Below are 17,986 nucleotides of genomic sequence, written 5' to 3'. Positions count from 1 at the left end.
GGCCAACCAGCCGCCGACAGGAAACCCACAAGCAGGACACGAGTGCAACAGCAGCTTCCTGCCCACGTTCCCCAGCAACTGGTGTACATAGGTAGCTGCCTCCGATACTGGAGGTAGCATAGAGCCATCAGGACTAGTAGCCATTGATAGCCTTCTCCAGGAATTTGTCTAACCCCCTTTTAAAGTCATCCAAATCGGAGGCTACCACTACGTCTTGCAGCAGCGAGTTCCATAGTTTAACTATATGCTATGTGAAGTCCTTCCTTTTATCTGTCCTGAATCTCCCACCAATCCGCTTCATGGGATGACCCTAGGTTTTAGTATTATGAGAGATAAAAATGTCTCATGGATCACTGCCTTGTTGTGGCGAAGGGGCTTGCGTAACTCAGTGAAGCCATAAGCTATGCCGTGCAGGGCCACCCAAGACGGACAGGTCATGGCAGAGAGTTCTGACAAAATGTGGTCCACTGGAGAAGGAAATGGCAACCCACTCCAGTATTCTTGCCAAGAAAACCCCATGGAACGTATCACATTCTCCACACCATGCATAATTTTGTAGACCTCTAACATGTCTCCCCGTACCCTCCTTTTTTCCAAGCTAAGCAATCCCAGCTGCTGTAACCTTCCCTCATAGGGGAGATGCTCCAGCCCCTTGATCATTTTAATTGCCCTTTCCTGCACTTTTTCCAGCGCTACAATATCTTTTTTTAGATGTGGTGGCCAGAACTGTACACAGTATCTCAAGTGTGGCTGCACCGCAGATTTGTATAAAGACATTATGATAGTGGAAGTTTTATTCTCAGTTCCTTTCCTAATTATGCCTAACATGTGTGGAAGAAAATTCCAACAGACCACGTTTGTTCTGGCGCCGCGCTTCACTATCCTTGCATGTACCAAAGTACAGTAAAGAAAAGCAAGCAGACGAAGTGTCTGAGTGAAAGGAAGTGTCGGGGTAAAAGGGGAAAATTCCAAGTCCCAAGTTTCAATGCCACCTGAAAAGCCAGATAAAACGGGACAGTAAGAACTGCTTATCAAACTGGCAACTAATACTAATTGTTTTGCTATGTGGCAGTTACAAACCAATCAGAGGGATTATACAACTCATCCCGCCTCTGTAATATTCTGTATCCAATCAGTGTAAGCGAAAGTTGTGCTTTGTCATACACTGTATAAAAGCTTTGTTTGAAATGTAAACAAGGACAACCTTACAAGAATGTTGTAGGAATCTCGGCTTAGGTCTGCTTTCTTTCCTGTCTTTTGTTGTCTTTGAATAAAGATGTGAATGCTCAGAATAAGCTGTGAAGTTTTCTTCCAACGGAGTTTGTCTTTTTTACAGCAGCCGCACGCTGGGCTGACCAAGCTGTCCACCCCAACCCCAAGATCTCTTTCTTGGTTGGTCACTGTTAACTCAGATCCCATCAGGTTGTACTTGAAGTGGAGATTTTGTTGTCCCAACATGCATAATTTTAAACTTGCGTACACCGAGTCACATGTTGAATACTTTTTTAATTTGCCGTGCGGTTTTGTTGAATTATAACACGTGTTATGATTTTTAAATTCTTGGCTGCTGCTGGTTTTATTGTATAGTGATTGTTTTAGCCTAACTCATATTTGCCTTGTAAATTTAGTATTGTAAACTGCCTAGATGTGTTGTATATGACAGGCGGTATAAAAATATTTTAAAGTTAATAAAGAAAACCAGCATCTTGAATTTGGCTCGGAAATAAACTGGAAGCCAGCCCAAGTGAGACTGGACTGACGTAATACATTCAAACCACCTAGTTAAAACACTTGCTGCCATATTTTGCACCAGCTGTAGTTTCTAGACCGACAGTACTCCAAATGGGAGGTTACCAGAGCATGGATCCGTGTAAGCTGGTAAAAGGCACTCTGTACCATGTGAAATGTGAAGATCTGGTGTGAGAGGGAGGGGGGGAAGAGTTGAAATGGGGGAAAAATTACTGGTTTGACACACCTTTATCCAGAGGATGAAAGGAGTTTGCACACACACTTTGCTTCCTAGACATAAAAATGCTCTTCCTGTCCCAATATTTGGCATCCCCAAGGCCAGACCAATTCCCAGAAGCAACAAGTTTGGAACTGCTCTAGGGGGCTGCTGCTATTCAGAATCTGAGGGCAGCACTTGAGGGATTTGGTGATACTGGGGGAGATACTTTCCCCTCCTTAACCTTCCTGCTGGGTGCTCCTAGGAAGATGGTAGGTGCATGCCACAAGTATTAGGTTTGAACTCAGTGTGCATCTGAGTGTCTAATGAGAAGCAAGTCATAATAGGGACATGTGATCTCTCTGATAATTGCTGCAGGTGCAAACTGTACACTCCCTAAACTCCATCCTTCTTCCCCAATTTGGCTTTGTTTATTATAAGGCTTTTAGTCCCTCGACTGCACCTGGAAAACCTGAAGGGCCTTTGAGGGATGGAGCTGCTTTAAGAGGTGCTGATTGCCCCACAGGGTAGATGGTATTGTACTGGCTGGATTCCCAGACCCCTCCTGTGCTGTCCTTTGTCCCTTTCTGAGAGGTGGTAATGGGGAATGTTATGGTTCGTAATGGGGTGTGCGTGTGTGTGCGTGTGTCTGCGCTCTTTCTCTCACTAAGAAAGTCCCTTTATCAAGTGCTAATTTGAGCATAGCCTTTACCCTATTTGCAGTTCTGGTGGCCACTTATGCATCGCCAAAAAAAAAGAGGATACAAATGTGTATGTGTTAATTTACACGTACAGATTAAAATTTGGAAATAATTACTGCAAGTGAAATAGAAAAATGGCAAATCTCACCATAGTAGGGAAGACTGTGACCAAGTGAGCTGTGTGCTTGTTCAGTCTGTTCACCAGGTGCTAACTGTGAATAAGCAACTTCAATTAGTATTATTAATTTATTACATAGAATCATAGCATCATAGAATGGTAGGGTTGGAAGGGGCCTACAAGGCCATCGAGTCCAACCCCCTGCTCAATGCAGGAATCCAAGTCAGAGCATCCCTGACAGATGGCTGTCCAGCCTCATCTTGAACGCCTCCAGTGTGGGAGAGCCCACCGCCTCCCTAGGCAATTGGTTCCATTGTCGTATTGCTCTAACAGTCAGGAATCTGCTGTTCAGCCGGAATCTGGCTTCCTGTACCTTGAGCCCATTATTCCGTGTCCTGTACTCTGGGATGATGGAGAAGAGATCCTGGCCTTCCTCTCTGTGACAGCCTTTCAAATACTTGAAAAGTGCTATCCTATCTCCCCTCAGTCTTCTCTTCTCAAGGCTAAACATGCCCAGTTCTTTCAGTCTGTCCTCAGAGGGCTTTGTTACCAGTCCCCTCATCATCTTCGTTGTCCTCCTCTGAACCCCCTCCAGTTTGTCTGCATCGTTTGTAAAGTGTGGTGCCCAGAACTGGACACAGTACTCAAGATTAGGCCTAACCGGTGCTAAGTAGAGGAGAACTAGTACTTCATGGGATTTGGAAGCTTTACTTCTATTAATGCAGCCCAAAATAGCATATGCCTTTTTTTGCAGCCACATCACATTGTTGGCTCATATTCAGCTTGTGATCTACAATAATTCCAAGATCCTTCTCACTTGTAGTATTGTTGAGCCAAGTATCGCCCATCTTGTAACTGTTTATTTGGCCATAATAGCTGTGCTTCTTATTGAAACATTTAGAACAATAAAAGTCTGAGTATTTCTAAATTTTTCTATCAACACAGAAATTATCTTATATAAATTTTACGCAGATCAGTCTTCTTTTTGTGTCCCCCCCCATGGATTTCCTCTTTCTTGGTGATCCGTTAGTGGCCACCCTAGGGTGGAGAGGGGGCAAAAAGCCATGAGATGCAAGACTTAGAGACTCTGACATCTCTGTGCAGGTCTCAGAAGTTTTTAACCCAAGCACACGGTGACCACTTCCAACAGCAGCAGCTGGTAGGGAACACACGCTTCAAGTAGGAACTGTTCTATGAAGCCAAAGGTTTATTCTTCTAAACAGCTGAGCATGATGAAAAGATGATGTTTTGACCCCAGCCCATCCCCTCCTCTCTTTCTACCTCTGCAGCAGCATATCCCTGTCTCTGCCTTTTCTTCTGCCTAGGGCTGATTCCTGTTTGTCATTGCTGGCAAAAGAAGTAGTGCAGGTGGATTCCAGCACGTACGTACTTGAGATGTGAGGTGGGGCCCCCCTCTTATCTTATTTATCTGTTGGTCTGTCTGTCTGCCTCCACCTCCTCTCCCTTTAACTTCCCGTAAAGGGCTCAGTAGTACAAGAACTTTTCCTTCTGCACTGATGCCCAGAGGCATTACCTATGAGTCTGGTTCATGGATGAGCCCCAGGGTAGTTTATGTGCATGTGTGTTCTTTGTTTAGTTTTAAGTGGACCATTAATACCTTTTCATTCAGAATGGTTTTTTAATTATTTTAAATTTAATAAATTGTCTTCTGTTTTTAGACATATTTTCCCCTCTCTTGTTTTTAATTTCTGTTATATTGTTTGAACATATTTAAATTGAAAGTTGCCTTGTGGGCCTTCTTGGGCCAAAAGGCGCTCATAAATCATTAAATAAATAAAAAAATAAATAAGCATAATTTCCAAGAAAAACAATAAAGAGTCATGTGGCACTTCAAAAACAAATGTTATTATGCTGGACAGTTTCATGCACTAGAGCCCACTACACCAGCTACCTGGAGTATCATCCTCAGTTATCAGGGTTGTGTGTGTGTATCTGTGTCTGTGTAAAGGGAATACATCATAAAGGTTGGAATTAAATAGTATTGGAATGCAAAAAGCTCATTATGTGATCATTCAAAAAGAAAAAAAAGGTTATTCTGCAAAAAGTTCCTTCCATGATCATTCATTTAAATGTAATGCAAAATTACCCTTCACAGCGGCAGTAGCTGGTGAGAACTACTGCTTAAGCATTATTAAGTAAATTAACAACTGTAGTGGTACAGGAAACCATTATCTCTATTCAGGCCTAAATGAATATAATTGAACTTTTTGATAAGTTGCAATTATAATTTCCAGAAACCCATGACTTTGAAAATTCTTTTATTGTGCCTACCCTATGAGGTAGGCCAGTAATCTTTCCAATTTACAGATGAGGAATTAAAGTTAAGATATAGTGTTGTGTCCCAAAATCTTGTAAGTCTGAGGCAGAGTTAGCATTCCTTAACAAATATATTGATTAGATAAATATTCTACCTTATCACATGGACTCAGTGCAATTTTGAGTGAGTGTGTGTGTGTGTGTGTGTGTGTGTGTGAGAGAGAGAGAGAGAGAGAGAGAGAGAGATTTAAAGGGCTGAAAATTAAAACACACACCATGCAGGAGAGGAAGAAGAGAGAGAAGTGAATGGCGTTGGTTAGGGACAACATTTTAAAATATGGGTCTGAGCCCAGTGCCAATAGTGTAGCATCATTAATACATGCAATCTGCGGCCACAAGATGTATGAATGTATAACTCAGATGGCTTTGGAAGGGGATTAGACAAACTGGAGAAAGAATTCCATCCGAAAGCTACAATACCCAAAGAGAACCTTCATGTTCAGAAACAACATGCCGCTAAATGCCAGTTGGCGGGTGGCAACCGTGCAGAAGGGCTATTGGCCTGATCCCCTGCTGGTGGACTTCCTGGGACCACCTTACTGTCCGCTCTGGGAAACAGGATGTTAGGTGAGATGGGCCTCTGGTCTGATCTGGCCAGGCTCTTCTGACACACAGCAAGGCACTGAGCTCCACTGTGAAGAGATGAGGCTGCTCCTAGGTATGTCCTGTAGGTGTGACCTGATTGTTCTTTTCCTGGTGGTTGTAGAAGAGCTTAGACCTCCCACCAAGGACTGAGCATCACAAAATGGAAACTCCGGAGCTGGGTTAGGAGGACCTGCAGTCCACAAGGAGCGGAGCGATGACGTCAGGCTTCAGGCTGCAATCCCGCAGACACCTGCTAGGGAGTTGGCAACAGCCCCAGCCCCAAATATTTATTTATTTATTTATTATCACATTTATATCCCGCCTTTTTTCCTCCTTAAGGAACCCAAGGCGATGTACATAGTCCTCCTCCTCCAGTTTATCCTCACAACAACAACTCTGTGAGGTGGGTTGGGCTGAGAGTCTGTAACTGGCCCAAAGTCACCCAGTGAGCTTCCATGACCAAGTGGGGACCAGAACCTGGATCTCCCAACTCCCAGTCCAACACTCTCACCACTACACCTCAAGCGAGGCCGCCATCATCGCTGCCGCCCACATGCTTGCTGGCTTGCCCGCCTGTCCGCCTGCGCCCTCCCTCCCACCCGCGCGCCTGCTCGCTCACGCCCACCTTGTGCCTTTTCCCAGCTGTGTCTCCCCCACGAGAACTTGCCTGAACCCTCGCGAGCGCTTGGCCAAACTCTCGTGAGGCTCCAGTGGCTGCGGTAAGGCAAAGCTCGACAGCAGGTTGCTCCAGAGGACTTTTTGTCAGCTGCTTTCTTGCTGTGGCAAATGCCACAGGGGGAGAACAGCTGGCAGAGCTCTCAGGAGGACCTGCCGGAGGTGGCAAAGAGGCAGCAGTGGGCCCTCCAGGCGGGGGCAGGGGGAACAGTGGCACAGTTCTTCCCCTCCACCACCTGATGCCGGTGCATGAGCCTGCGTAAGGGTAGGGCCAGCCCTGGTCAGCAACACTGAACACAGTGGCACTTGCTTCTGAGTAAACAGGCATAGGATTGCACTGTAAATCAGGGGGCATGTTAATCCAGTTAATCCTAGTCCCTGTTCTTAATTTTCTACTCTTTTGTTCTAAGGACACTGGATTCAGGAGTGATAATAATAAATAGAATTCTAGCATTGGAAGGGATCTTGGGGCTTATCTAGTTCAACTCCCTTTGGACTGGATGAACTCCCCTGCTAAGTGCAGGATCTGCAGTGCAGGATATGACTTCAGCAGCCCTAACAGCTTCTGCTGTTAGGCCATCCAGCCTCTGCTTAAATACCTCGAGCAAAGGAGAGCCCAACATCAGCTGAAGCAGTCTGTTCCACTGTCAAACAGCTTTTACGGTTGGGAAGTATGCCCTAATGTTTACCCAAAATCTACTTCCCTGCAATTTCCAGCCATTGGGCAGTATCCACCTATGTCAGTCCTTTAGCACAAATGACGGTTGTCTATGCCCAACGACGTTCTGAACTATGCCCAAGAGGAGAGTCCAACTAAAGTTATGTTTGCACAAGCGTGGTTGTGCAAGTGTAATGGGCAACCAAGTGTGCAACACAAAGATCCAGTGGAGCTCTGCTAGTGCTATTTGAGTTTGCAGAGTGACACCATTGGATACTGCCCAGTGGTTCTAGTCCTCCCATCTGGAGCAACAGAGAAAAAGCCTGCTCCATCTCCTAGGCTCAGATCCCCTTTAAGCAATGCTCTGACTTGGATTCCTGCATTGAGCAGGGAGTTGGACTCAATGGCCTTGTAGGCCCCTTCCAACCCTACTATTTTATGATTCTGTGATTCAATGACGTTCACTGGGTGAACTTTAGGCCAGTCACACTCACTTAGCCTAATCTACCTCACAGGGATGTGGTAAGGATAACAGGAGAGAAGGAATAATATTTGCCATCTTGAGGTCCTTGGAGGAAGGGTAGGATATAAATCCACCAGTAATAATAAAAAGAGTACTGGGTGACTCAAAAGTTTGTTTCCAGGATGTTGCAAAACTTAGCTGGCCCAGTAAATAGTGGTAGCATCTAATTTTTTCTACCAGTTGTTCTACTAGGCTGATGCAGCCATTGGGTCTAGCTGTGAAAAGGCTGCTCCTTAGCCCGAAGGAAGGATGTGACCTAATATAATAGGAGCAGAGAGTATCTTTACAAGGAGACTTTGGAACCTTTATTGCAGGGAGAACTTGGTCGGTGCCGCTAGCTGCATTAAAGTGCAAATCTCTCCCCACCCACCCTCTCTCCCCAGCCCTCCAGGGCGAGTCACACAGGTGCTTCCAAATGGAGGGGACAAACTTGTCTAATATGTCACCAGGGCGGGCGCGACCTAGTAAGGACGGGGTCAAGCCTGTTATTGGAGGCTCCAGTCCATAAAGGGTTCAGGAGGCAATGGCTATGTGAAGGGAACATTTCCCTCCCTGCCTGCCCTTGTTTGCATCTTCTTGGCAGCTTAATCCCCTTGCCTGGCTTCTTTGCACGTCCCTCCTCTCTGTTGGGCCACTTCAGTTTTTTGTGGAGTTAAGGATCTAACTCAAGAGGTGGGTTAAAAAAAAAGAGTTTCTCTAAACCTCGGGCTGGCCTGTGCCAGATGCAACACTGCAGTATCAGGCAGTTTGGAATTGGGGGGAAGATGGTAGAACAGCAGTGGCTAAGAGAATGAGCTACACATTAGGATGTTCCTTGGTTTGAATCTCAGCCCTGCAGGGAAGTCACCAGGTGTGCACAGTCAAGCCATTTTCTTGCAGATTTTGCCCCTGCGCCCCTGCAAAAGGGAGGACAATATGAATACGGACCTTGCGACGTTATTGTGAGGAGGGTTACAATAAAATAGTGTGCATGGGTAAGCAGAGCACTTAAAGCGCTATGGCAGTCTTCTCCAACTGGGCGCCCATCAGATGTGTTGGACTACATTTCCCATCATCCCCAGCTAGTATGGCCAATGGCCCTGCTGATTGGGGCTGGTGGGATTGTGGTCCAACATATCTGGAGGATACCTGGTTGGGGAATGCTGAGCTGTAGAAATGCTATTACTACTACTACTACTACTACTACTACTTTCATTTCTAAACCATCCAGTAGCAGAAGCTCTCTGGGCAGTTCACAAAAATTCACAAGATAAAATACAGCATAAAAATTGAAATATACAAAATTTTAAAACTATTTAAACAGCTAAAAACCATTTCAAGAAAAACAACAACTTAGATCTGTTCAGACAGCTGGCATTTTGGTGACTGTGATGATGCAGAATTATGGAGAAGGAGACCAGGCAGGCTGGTAATGAAGAGCATTTGGCCGAGACTAGGGGAAGGGCTGTAGCTCAGCAGCAAAGCGCATGGTTTCTTTGTATGGGAAAGGTCCCAAGTTTGGTCTCTGGTCCTGAGTGGTGGGTGTAGTGGAGTCAGGGCTCACAGGGATGTAGTGAGTCTTTTTGATTAGCAGGGATGCTGATGTCATCTGCCACCCCCTCCCCCAGACTTCCCTGTTCTCTCTGAGCTTAGCTGCAATTCTCACAGGAACTGGGGGGGCAGGGAAATGATTTTTCACCCCAGCAACCATATATTGTTCCCTGTTGTAAAGTATTTTGGGCAATTAAGGGCGTAATCCTATGCATGTTTAGACAGAAAAAAGTCCTAAAGGTCCCATCATGGCTGGGGCATGCTGGGAATTGTAGGACTTTTCTCTCTCTAAACATGCATAGGATTGTGCCCTAAGGGGGCAATCCTATGCAGATAGGTGGCCGCCTCCGAACTCAAACATGGAGGCGACCACCTATCCAATGCAGGGCAGGAGAAGCACGGAGGGGATCGTTCCCTCCACGCGCCTCCTGCCCTGCATTTTTGGCTAGACAGCCGCTTTCAGCTGTCTAGCCGAGGGAGGGCAGAGCAGGGGAGGAGGCTGCCGTATGACACATAGGATGTGTTGTACAGGCATTTCCGCCCACCCTGGAATGCCCCGTTTTGGCCGCTCCATGCTCCTCTTGCAAGCACGGCGCATGGGGCTTCTCCACGCTGCCTGCGAGGCAGTGCGGAAGCGGGGGAAGGTCAGTTCTCCAGGAACCGACCTCTGAGTGCAGGCTCCCAGGTCAGTTCCTGGAAAACCACATATCCTATGGCTGTCTAGGGGCCATAGGATTACTCCCTCTGGCAATTAAGACCTATTAGCTTTACAAAAGACCTGCTCCTGGTGGAGATGAAAACTGCTAGAGCTGGTTTGCTGATATAGATCTACACCATCATGATGAGCACCTGCATGTCAAAATTTACCAGTACACCACTGCATTCCAGGTAGGGCTGGAAAAGACCCCTGTGGAACCAACAAACAAGTACAAGGGCATCAGGATAGTTATACTTTTGTTTCTGTATTTACGCCTGTAACTACAAAATATGCTTTGAATGAAGGCTTGCTTCTTGTCAGAACACATGCCCATCTCGGATGCACGCACATGCTCCGTGCCCAGATGCTGCTTATCTCAGACTGAAAAATCTTTGCATGAGAAGGGCAAGCAGATGTGTTTAGGGAAGAAACATGGCTCAATGGAGGAAAATATTGTTTGCACATAGAAAACTCTGATGCTGATGTAAAAGACTCTCAGGAAGATAGGAAAGACCTCCAAAGCCAAGAGCCCCCGCCAGCCAAAATGCTGACTCCAGGATTTTTTCAGGCCTTTGGGTAAAGTCAATTTGGTGTGCTCTCCTAAGCTAGAAAGTGTCGAGTGTGTAAATCTGGGGTGAGCAGAAGGTAGATTTGGATCTCCTGGTAGATTTGCAGTAGATCGACCAGGGTTTCCTGATTCCCAAGCGTTTAACAGTAGGAACAGCACAAAGGCTGGGGCCTGCCTGGGGCTGTTCCTAAATCAGGCAGCTGAAACAAGGACAGCTTGGGCAGTAGAACCCGGAATGGATCTTTAGGAGAAGTGAGTTGAGTTCTTGTATTAAAAAAATAAATAAATCTTAGACCAGGAATGTGCTCAAAGGCATTCTGTTCCTTAATGCTAAATATATGTCTGCTCTGCTTCCACTCCCTGAACTGCTGTTTTGCACCTGGCCTTGGTTGGAACTTGGGTTGGATTACAAAATAGATCCCAGAAGCCTCAAGTCTGCTAAGCCCTGGTGTAAGCAGTGTTGCCTTATGCCCCTCAGAATGGCTTCTGCAAAGACTCAGAAGCTTGTGATACACAGCTCTATTTTTGCCTCAGATATTGTCAGTTGGTGCCGAGTTTTTCGGGCTTTGGTGCCAACTAAAGACCTATTTGTTCACCTAGGCTTTTAACTGAATCTGAGTTGAGTCCTTATCTCTGTTTCTTATCTCTGTTTCTGTTCTCCCCTGTTTTACTGTGTTATCGCTTCATGCTGTATGATTTTATTGCGTTTTATTGGTTTTGTGCCCCACATTGGGATTATTTTGTAATAAAAGGCGGGTAATAAAGTGTATAAAACAATAAATAAAATTTTAAAAAACATGAAACTCCCTGGTGAAAGGCAAACCCAGCGATAGGAACACACCTACTAGTATTAGAATGGCCGCTTACAAACAAAGGGAAAAAGAGGATGCAGATTTGCTTAAAATTTGCATATGCTAATTTATATGAACAGAAGCAAATGTAGAAAGAATTACTGTTATTTAAATAAAAAATACAATACGTCTCACCATAGTGTAGAAGACTGTGACGAGGTGAACTTTGTGCTTACCTGTTCATTCTGCTTGCACAGGTGCCAACTGTTGATGGGCAATTTCAGGGCACCTGCTGCTTTCCCTTCTTGGAGTTATCTTTAAAGAAGACTGGGCCTGGACAGCCCCTCATATAGAGGACTGTCCCCTGTAAAGAAGGACACATGCCCACCCTAAGTAGTACACCTACAAAACTTCAGTAAAAAATGCTAACAGGAAGACAGGGTGGTTCTTGAAAGCCTACGCATCATATTCTGAAAGGAGAATTTCTCTTTCAAAAGAGGACATGAGGGTTTCCCAACTCCAGGGAGCTCCAGAACAGAATACCTGTCAGGTATGTATGTGACATTTCACAACAGCAGTGGCTGATGCAAAATGCTCGTGAACAGTTGAAAGAAAGTTTGGCAAAGTGTAGGAAATGTTTATTTGTGTGAAATGAACCTTCAGTATTCAGTATTAAAAGAAAACCTCATTGCTTAATGTAAGTGATACACTCCAGGACAGGTTGTGGGATGGGTGTGGATCATGATCTCCCAGACGGAACATTTTTGTTCTTGCTGAAGGGAGGGCTGGCATGTCAAAAAAGATATTGTAGAGCTGGAAAAGTTGCAGAAAGGGGCAATCAAAACCGATCAAGGGGATGGAGCAACTCGCCTATGAAAAGGTTACAATGTTGGAGGCTTCTTAGCTTATAAAAAAAGGCAAGTAAGAGGCAGAGGGTGTATAAAATTATGCAGGGTTGTAAGAAAGGGGACAGTGAAAAGTGTTTGTCCCCCTCTCATAATACTAGAATCTGGGATCATCCAGTGCATCAGAGTGTTGGGAGATTTAAGACAGAGAAATGGAAGTACTACTTCACACAATGCAACAATTAAACTGTGGAATCTGCTACTACATGATGTAGTGATGGCCACCAACTTGGATGGCTTTTAAAGGTGATTAGACAAATTCATGGAGGGTAAGCCTATCAATGGCTACTAGCCAGAATGGTTATATGCTACCTCCAGGATCAGTGGCAGTATGGCAATAATACCTGTTGCTGGGGGACATGAGTGAGAGGGTGCTATAGCCCTCACCTCCTGCATGTGGGCTTCCCATAGCCATCTGGTTGGCCACTGTGAAAAACAGGATGCTGGATGAGACAGGACTTTGGTATGTTCCAGTACGGCTCTTCTGGTGTGTTATATGCTTCCCCAAACTGGTGCCTTGTGGTGGCTGGGGATTGTGGGAGTTGTAGTCCATCACACCTGTAGGGCTCCAGGTTGGGGAAGGAGTGTCAAACTACCCAGGAAAGGAGGATTAAATGGCTTGAAAAATGCAATGCACCTAAAGGGATTATCTCTTGGGCTATTCAATGGTTAAAGCCATTTGCCCTGATCAGAACTCCTGGTTAAAGGGCAATCAAAGCTGGGGAAGGAAAAGCCAGCTTCCCCCCTCATGTCTACCTGATGTTGTCTCTACCTAATGACCTTCTCCATGTCCTTACAGAAGAACTTTTAGAAGGCGAATCCTACTGCCTTATGGGAAATGTAAGGCTCTTTATCAATATACGCAACCTGAAGTCAATGTTCTACCTCTGAAAACATTTTTAACATACTCAGCAGTGCTGGTTTTTCTTTATTAGCTGCTCTGACCCTCAAATAGGGAAAAGCCATAGTAGGATGACTGCACTAGAGGTGTGTGTGTGTGTGTGATGGCTTATTTCTAGAGGTACTGCTAAAACTATACCTGTCGCTGAAGAGTTTGCATTTCTCCAGTAGCAGTTGGGTGCTCACTCAATTTAATTATTGCTGGAAGATCCAAGGGTCGCTCTGAGCATCTAAAGTGGGGCAAGGCAGGGAGTGCAGGTGCAGCATTGCAGACACAGGATGGGCTGCCTTGGGTATTTCGGCTAGTGGAATTATTTGTCCCCTGGACCAAGGAGAAAAGTGCGTGCTGGCACATGAACAGTTGGGATCCTACACACAGTTACATGAGAGCCAGTCTTATTGAACTCAAGAAGACTTAGGGCACAATCCTATGCATAGATAGAAAAAAGTCCTACAGCTCCCAGCATCCCCCAGCCAGCCCTGCTGGCTGGGGAATGCTGGGAGTTGTAGGGTGTTTTTTTTTCTTCTGTCTAAACATGCATAGGATTACACCCTTAGTCTACTAGTGTGGGTGGAACAGACGGAACACAGGTTATGACCTATAAAGTTCTATGCCACAGCTGGACATCCAAATCTAGTCCTCCAGGGGTCCCAATCCAGACCTCTGGTCCTCCCCAGAAGGCTGCACCACCTTTCCTTGGAGCCACCGCCTTTCCTCCAACCACCAATCGTTGAGTGATTTCCTTGTTTTTTCTGCAGCCCCCCCTCTAAAAAGTTCTAAAAGGTGGAAATGCCTCTTCTAAGGTTAAGTAACACTGGCTGTAAGACCTTCACGCTAAAATACGCTGGTATTTTTGGACCCACTTCTGTTGCCTTTGGCTCCACCCCTGTTGCCTTTGGCCCCGCCCACCACTGGCATGTGGTCCTCAAGCATTTCTCTGAATGTTGTCCTTGGGGTGAAAGAAGTTCTGCACTCCTGTCCTATAAATAAAGTAAATAACTAAAGATAAGGAAGCTCTGTGCCTGCTAAAGTGTTGTAAAGTCCATTACAATTCTGCACGTAGCTCACAACAGAACAGCAATGACTGGGTAGCTCTGGAAGTATTCTTAGTTCTGGGCAAACATGAATAGGCGGGCTGTAAATTGGTAGTTGTCAATCTTATTCTTCATACAATGTATTTTAATGGTTTTTAATTTTTGTGAACTGCTCAGAGAGCTTTGGCTATGAGGTGGTGTAGAAATATAATAAATGAAATGAAAAATGAAATGAATCCTTTAAGAACCAGGATCCACCTAACCCGGATGAAAACCGTGGCCTCTGCTTACTGTATATGACTTGTTTTTCTTGTTGTCTCTCCTCGAGAGATGCCAAATGGTTGGAAGGAAACCATACTGGCTGTTTCTGCTGGCTGGGAATGATGGAAGTTGCAGTCCAACACAATTTGAGGACACCAGGTCCAGAAAGACTGCTAACCATTACTACACCATGCTGGCTTTCCTCCTTTTCTTCCTCCTCCTCCTCAAGAGAAAAAAGCTCTCAACAATGGTTGGGGTAAGTGCTGCTGGGGCAATTGGACGGTGGTACCTGTGACTTTAACTGTGGGTCATGGATAAAGGAGAAGGTGATTTAAAGCAGAAAATAGGTATGCCGGGTTGGTGGGGGAGGTATTGAACCCTCCTCTTTGGTTATTATTCCTCCAAAGCTGCCCTGTGATTCTGGAAGTGAGCCCTTCAAGGTACCTTCCCCATCTTCTCCTCCTCCCCCTTCTTCAAATTACATTCCCATCCTCCACTTTACACGGAGTAGTAGGCCCACATTTAAATATAGCAGACTGCTGCCAGCATGTGTAGTTGAACTCTGTGCTCCATTTCATTAAACCAGACTTGCTTTAGCATAAATTGGCATAGCGCCAGGGAGTACAAAGCTGCACTGCAAGACTCATGTAGGGAGGAGTAAGTATCTTTGAAGTCACTGGGACCTTCTTCTAAGTAAAGATGCTTAGGATGGTGCTGTAAATGCCACTGAAGTTAATGGGGCTTATTTAGGCCGGCCACTTATGCCCTGCCAAAAAATGGAAATGCACCACCAATAAAAGAGGCACAGATTTGCATAATATTTGCATGTGCTAATTTCTAGAAGGAGATGCAGATTTAGAAAGAATTGATATAATTTAAATATGATGCTTCTCATGATAGTAGGGAAGACTGTGACCAGGTGAGTTGTGTTCCTGCTCAGTCTGCTGTCTGGTTGCTAAAGGTGGATGGGCTTCTTCAAGGCTCCTGCTACTCTCCCTTTCTGGGGTTCTTCTGTCTTTAAACTGGACTTGGACTCGACAGCCCTTCAAATAGAGAACTGTCCTCTCCAAAATAGGACACATGGCCATCCTGGATGTACTGCTAAGTAAATGTATATAGAACCAACATTGAAGGTGCATCTAAGAGCTTCAGGAGCTCTATGTATTATGTGAACATGCTCATTTCACAGACCCTTCTCTGCTTGCAGGAAGTGCCATGCGGATGGGATTAAACCACCAAAGTGGTTAGAATCATAGAATAGTAGGGTTGAAAGAGACCTACAAGGCCATCGAGTCCAACCCCCTGCTTAGTGCAGGAATCCAAGTCAGAGCATCCCTGACAGATGGCTGTCCAGCCTCGTTTTGAACGTCTCCAGTGTGGGAGAGCCCACCACCTCCCTAGGTAATTGGTTCCATTGTCGTATTGCTCTAACAGTCAGGAATTTTTTCCTGATGTTCAGCCGGAATCTGGCTTCCTGTCAGTTGAGCCCATTATTCTGTGTCCTGCACTCTGGGATGATGGAGAAGAGATTCTGGCCTTCCTCTCTGTGACAACCTTTCAAGGACTTGAAGAGCGCTATCCTATCTCCCCTCAGTCTTCTGTTCTCAAGGCTAAACATGCCCAGTTCTTTCATTCTCTCTTCATAGGGCTCTGTTTCCAGTCCCCTGATCATCTTTGTTGCCCTCCTCTGAACCGTCTTGTTTGTCTGCATCCTTCTTAAAATGTGGTACCCAGAACTGGACACAGTACTCCAGATGAGGCCTAACCAGTGCTGAGTAGAGGGGAACTAGTACTTCCCAGGATTTGGAAGCTATACTTCTATTAATGCAGCCCAAAATAGCATTTGCCTTTTTTGCAGCCACATCACATTGTTGGCTTATATTTATCCCTATTAAATGTCATTCTCTTGTTTTCAGCCCAGCGATCCAGCCTATCAAGATCACTCTGAACTGTGTTTCTGTCTTCCAAAGTATTAGCTATCCCGCCCAAGATTAGCTATCCCGTTCAAGGGTTGCTGATCCTTGAACTCTTCCCTACCCTAGGTGTGATGATGTTACAGACAAATGTGCTGTCGTTTGCCTCTCTGTCATCACTTCGTTTTATAGGTCAGTTGCATGCTTAGATGTCTGGTGGCCCCCATCCGAATGATCCCCAAATGCATCTACGAGGACAGTGCTGGCTCCAGGCAAGACACCCTCCATGGGGCCCCTCCTTTGGTGAGTCCACCTTCTCACCACCAATGTCACTAGCTGCTTCTCCTCCTCTTCTTTCTCATCATTGCCACCACTTGCTGGCGTGGTAGGCAGGGAGCCAGTGGGCCGCGGCATCTGCTCCTCCTCCTCCCCATGGTTTTCTGGGCCAAAGCAAGAGGCAGGTGAACAAGCAGGTTGCACTGGTGAAGAGGAGGAGCAAGTCCAGGGGGCTCTTGTGAGTGTGTCCCTGCTGGGGTGTGGGCTGTTGGCAGGTGCCCACCCATGCCTATCCTGGATGCTGGGGGAAGTTGGTATTTGGAGGGTTAAATGCCACAGAGGTCTGGTAGTCTCCTCTTTTGTCTGGGTTTGAAGGCTGCCTGGATAATCGCAGAGCTGGTTTCATGCAGGCTGGCTGCGTTCCCTAGTCGTGGACAGGCATTGTAGAAGCAAACTGACGCAGGAAAGTAACAAACTGCCAGGAAGGTAAGTAACTTGCAGATAATTCTGTTTAAATGCTTGCGAGGGGTCAGGACTAGGGCACAGAGCTGCTTACGCTAATCCGATGAATGAGTGGGCAAGGAAAGAGGGGTCATAATTCTGCATACAAATAACGACGGCCTTAGTACAAGGTATTTCCCTCTGGGAGGTCCAAAGTCTGGAAATACAACCAAGGGGGCTACCTTTTTGTAAGCACACACAATTAATTTTTCAGTGTGGAGTCCTTCAACTACTCTTAGCCAGAGGATTAGGCCAAGGTGAAGGTGGCAAGTTTGCTAAAAAGGATTTGAGTTTTTAATCCCCATTTATCTTTACATTGCCAGGTGTGAGCTGCTCTGACTTCTGGTCCTTCAAAGCAATAGCAGATGTCCACCATTTCTGTTGAGGAGATCCTATTACAGGTACAATAACCCCACTTCTGACCTCCTTGTGTCTTTCTTACTGCTCACTAAGTAGGAGGAGATGGCTATAATTTCAGAGACTGAGCTATGGCATCTTGATGCTGCAGAGGCATTCTTCCCAATTCTTCCCAATTACACTGTTAATTTTCCTTGCAAAATTTGGTCAAGCTATTTTGTTTCAGTGGAAAAAAACCCACAACTTCCCCAACCGGTTGCCGTCCAGATGTGTTGGACTACAGCTTCCATCACCCCCGGTTAGCATGGACATTGGGTGCACTGGCTGGGGATGCTGGGACTTGTAGTCCAACACATCCAGAGGGCACCACATTGGGGAAGGCTGGTCTAAACACTTCACCTCCTATCTTTGGTGATTGGATGCTCCCCGGCTGCAGTCCTGTGTTCACTTACTTATAAGTAAACACGTTCTACACTTTTAAAGCCACTCCCACCAGTAAGAATTATAATATTGCTCTGTATTATAATTCTTACTGGTTTCCATGAACTACATGACCTTGTAGTGCACAGAAACCACCACAACAAAATCTTCATAAAAGTAGTTGAAGGAGAAACAGCATCAGGATGGGTTGGAGGTGCACTTTTGTGTCCTGCATGTGAATCTGGCATTACAATATAGGGATAAAATGCTAGTGTAGATTTGCCCTATGT

General features: G+C 45.7%; 1 protein-coding gene across 4 annotated transcripts in view; it reads left to right on the top strand.

The window, feature by feature from the left end:
- The window catches only part of C6H8orf58 (chromosome 6 C8orf58 homolog), a 65,912-nt gene that overhangs the window by 9,509 nt on the left and 38,417 nt on the right, over positions 1–17,986 (top strand). For 3 of the 4 annotated variants that reach the window (XM_084804012.1, XM_084804010.1, XM_084804009.1), the window contains 3 exons: positions 11,386–15,630; positions 16,335–16,445; positions 16,794–17,320. The gene's annotated coding sequence lies outside the window, so the exon portion shown is untranslated. The remainder of the gene's footprint in view (positions 1–11,385; positions 15,631–16,334; positions 16,446–16,793; positions 17,321–17,986) is intronic. The other variant, XM_084804011.1, reaches the window with a different exon arrangement.

This window comes from Heloderma suspectum, chromosome 6 (assembly GCF_057233095.1).
Source record: "Heloderma suspectum isolate Gila_16-S chromosome 6, 16-S_ref, whole genome shotgun sequence".
Classification (NCBI taxonomy): Eukaryota; Metazoa; Chordata; class Lepidosauria; order Squamata; family Helodermatidae; genus Heloderma; species Heloderma suspectum.
This window is presented reverse-complemented; position numbering and strand designations above follow the sequence as displayed.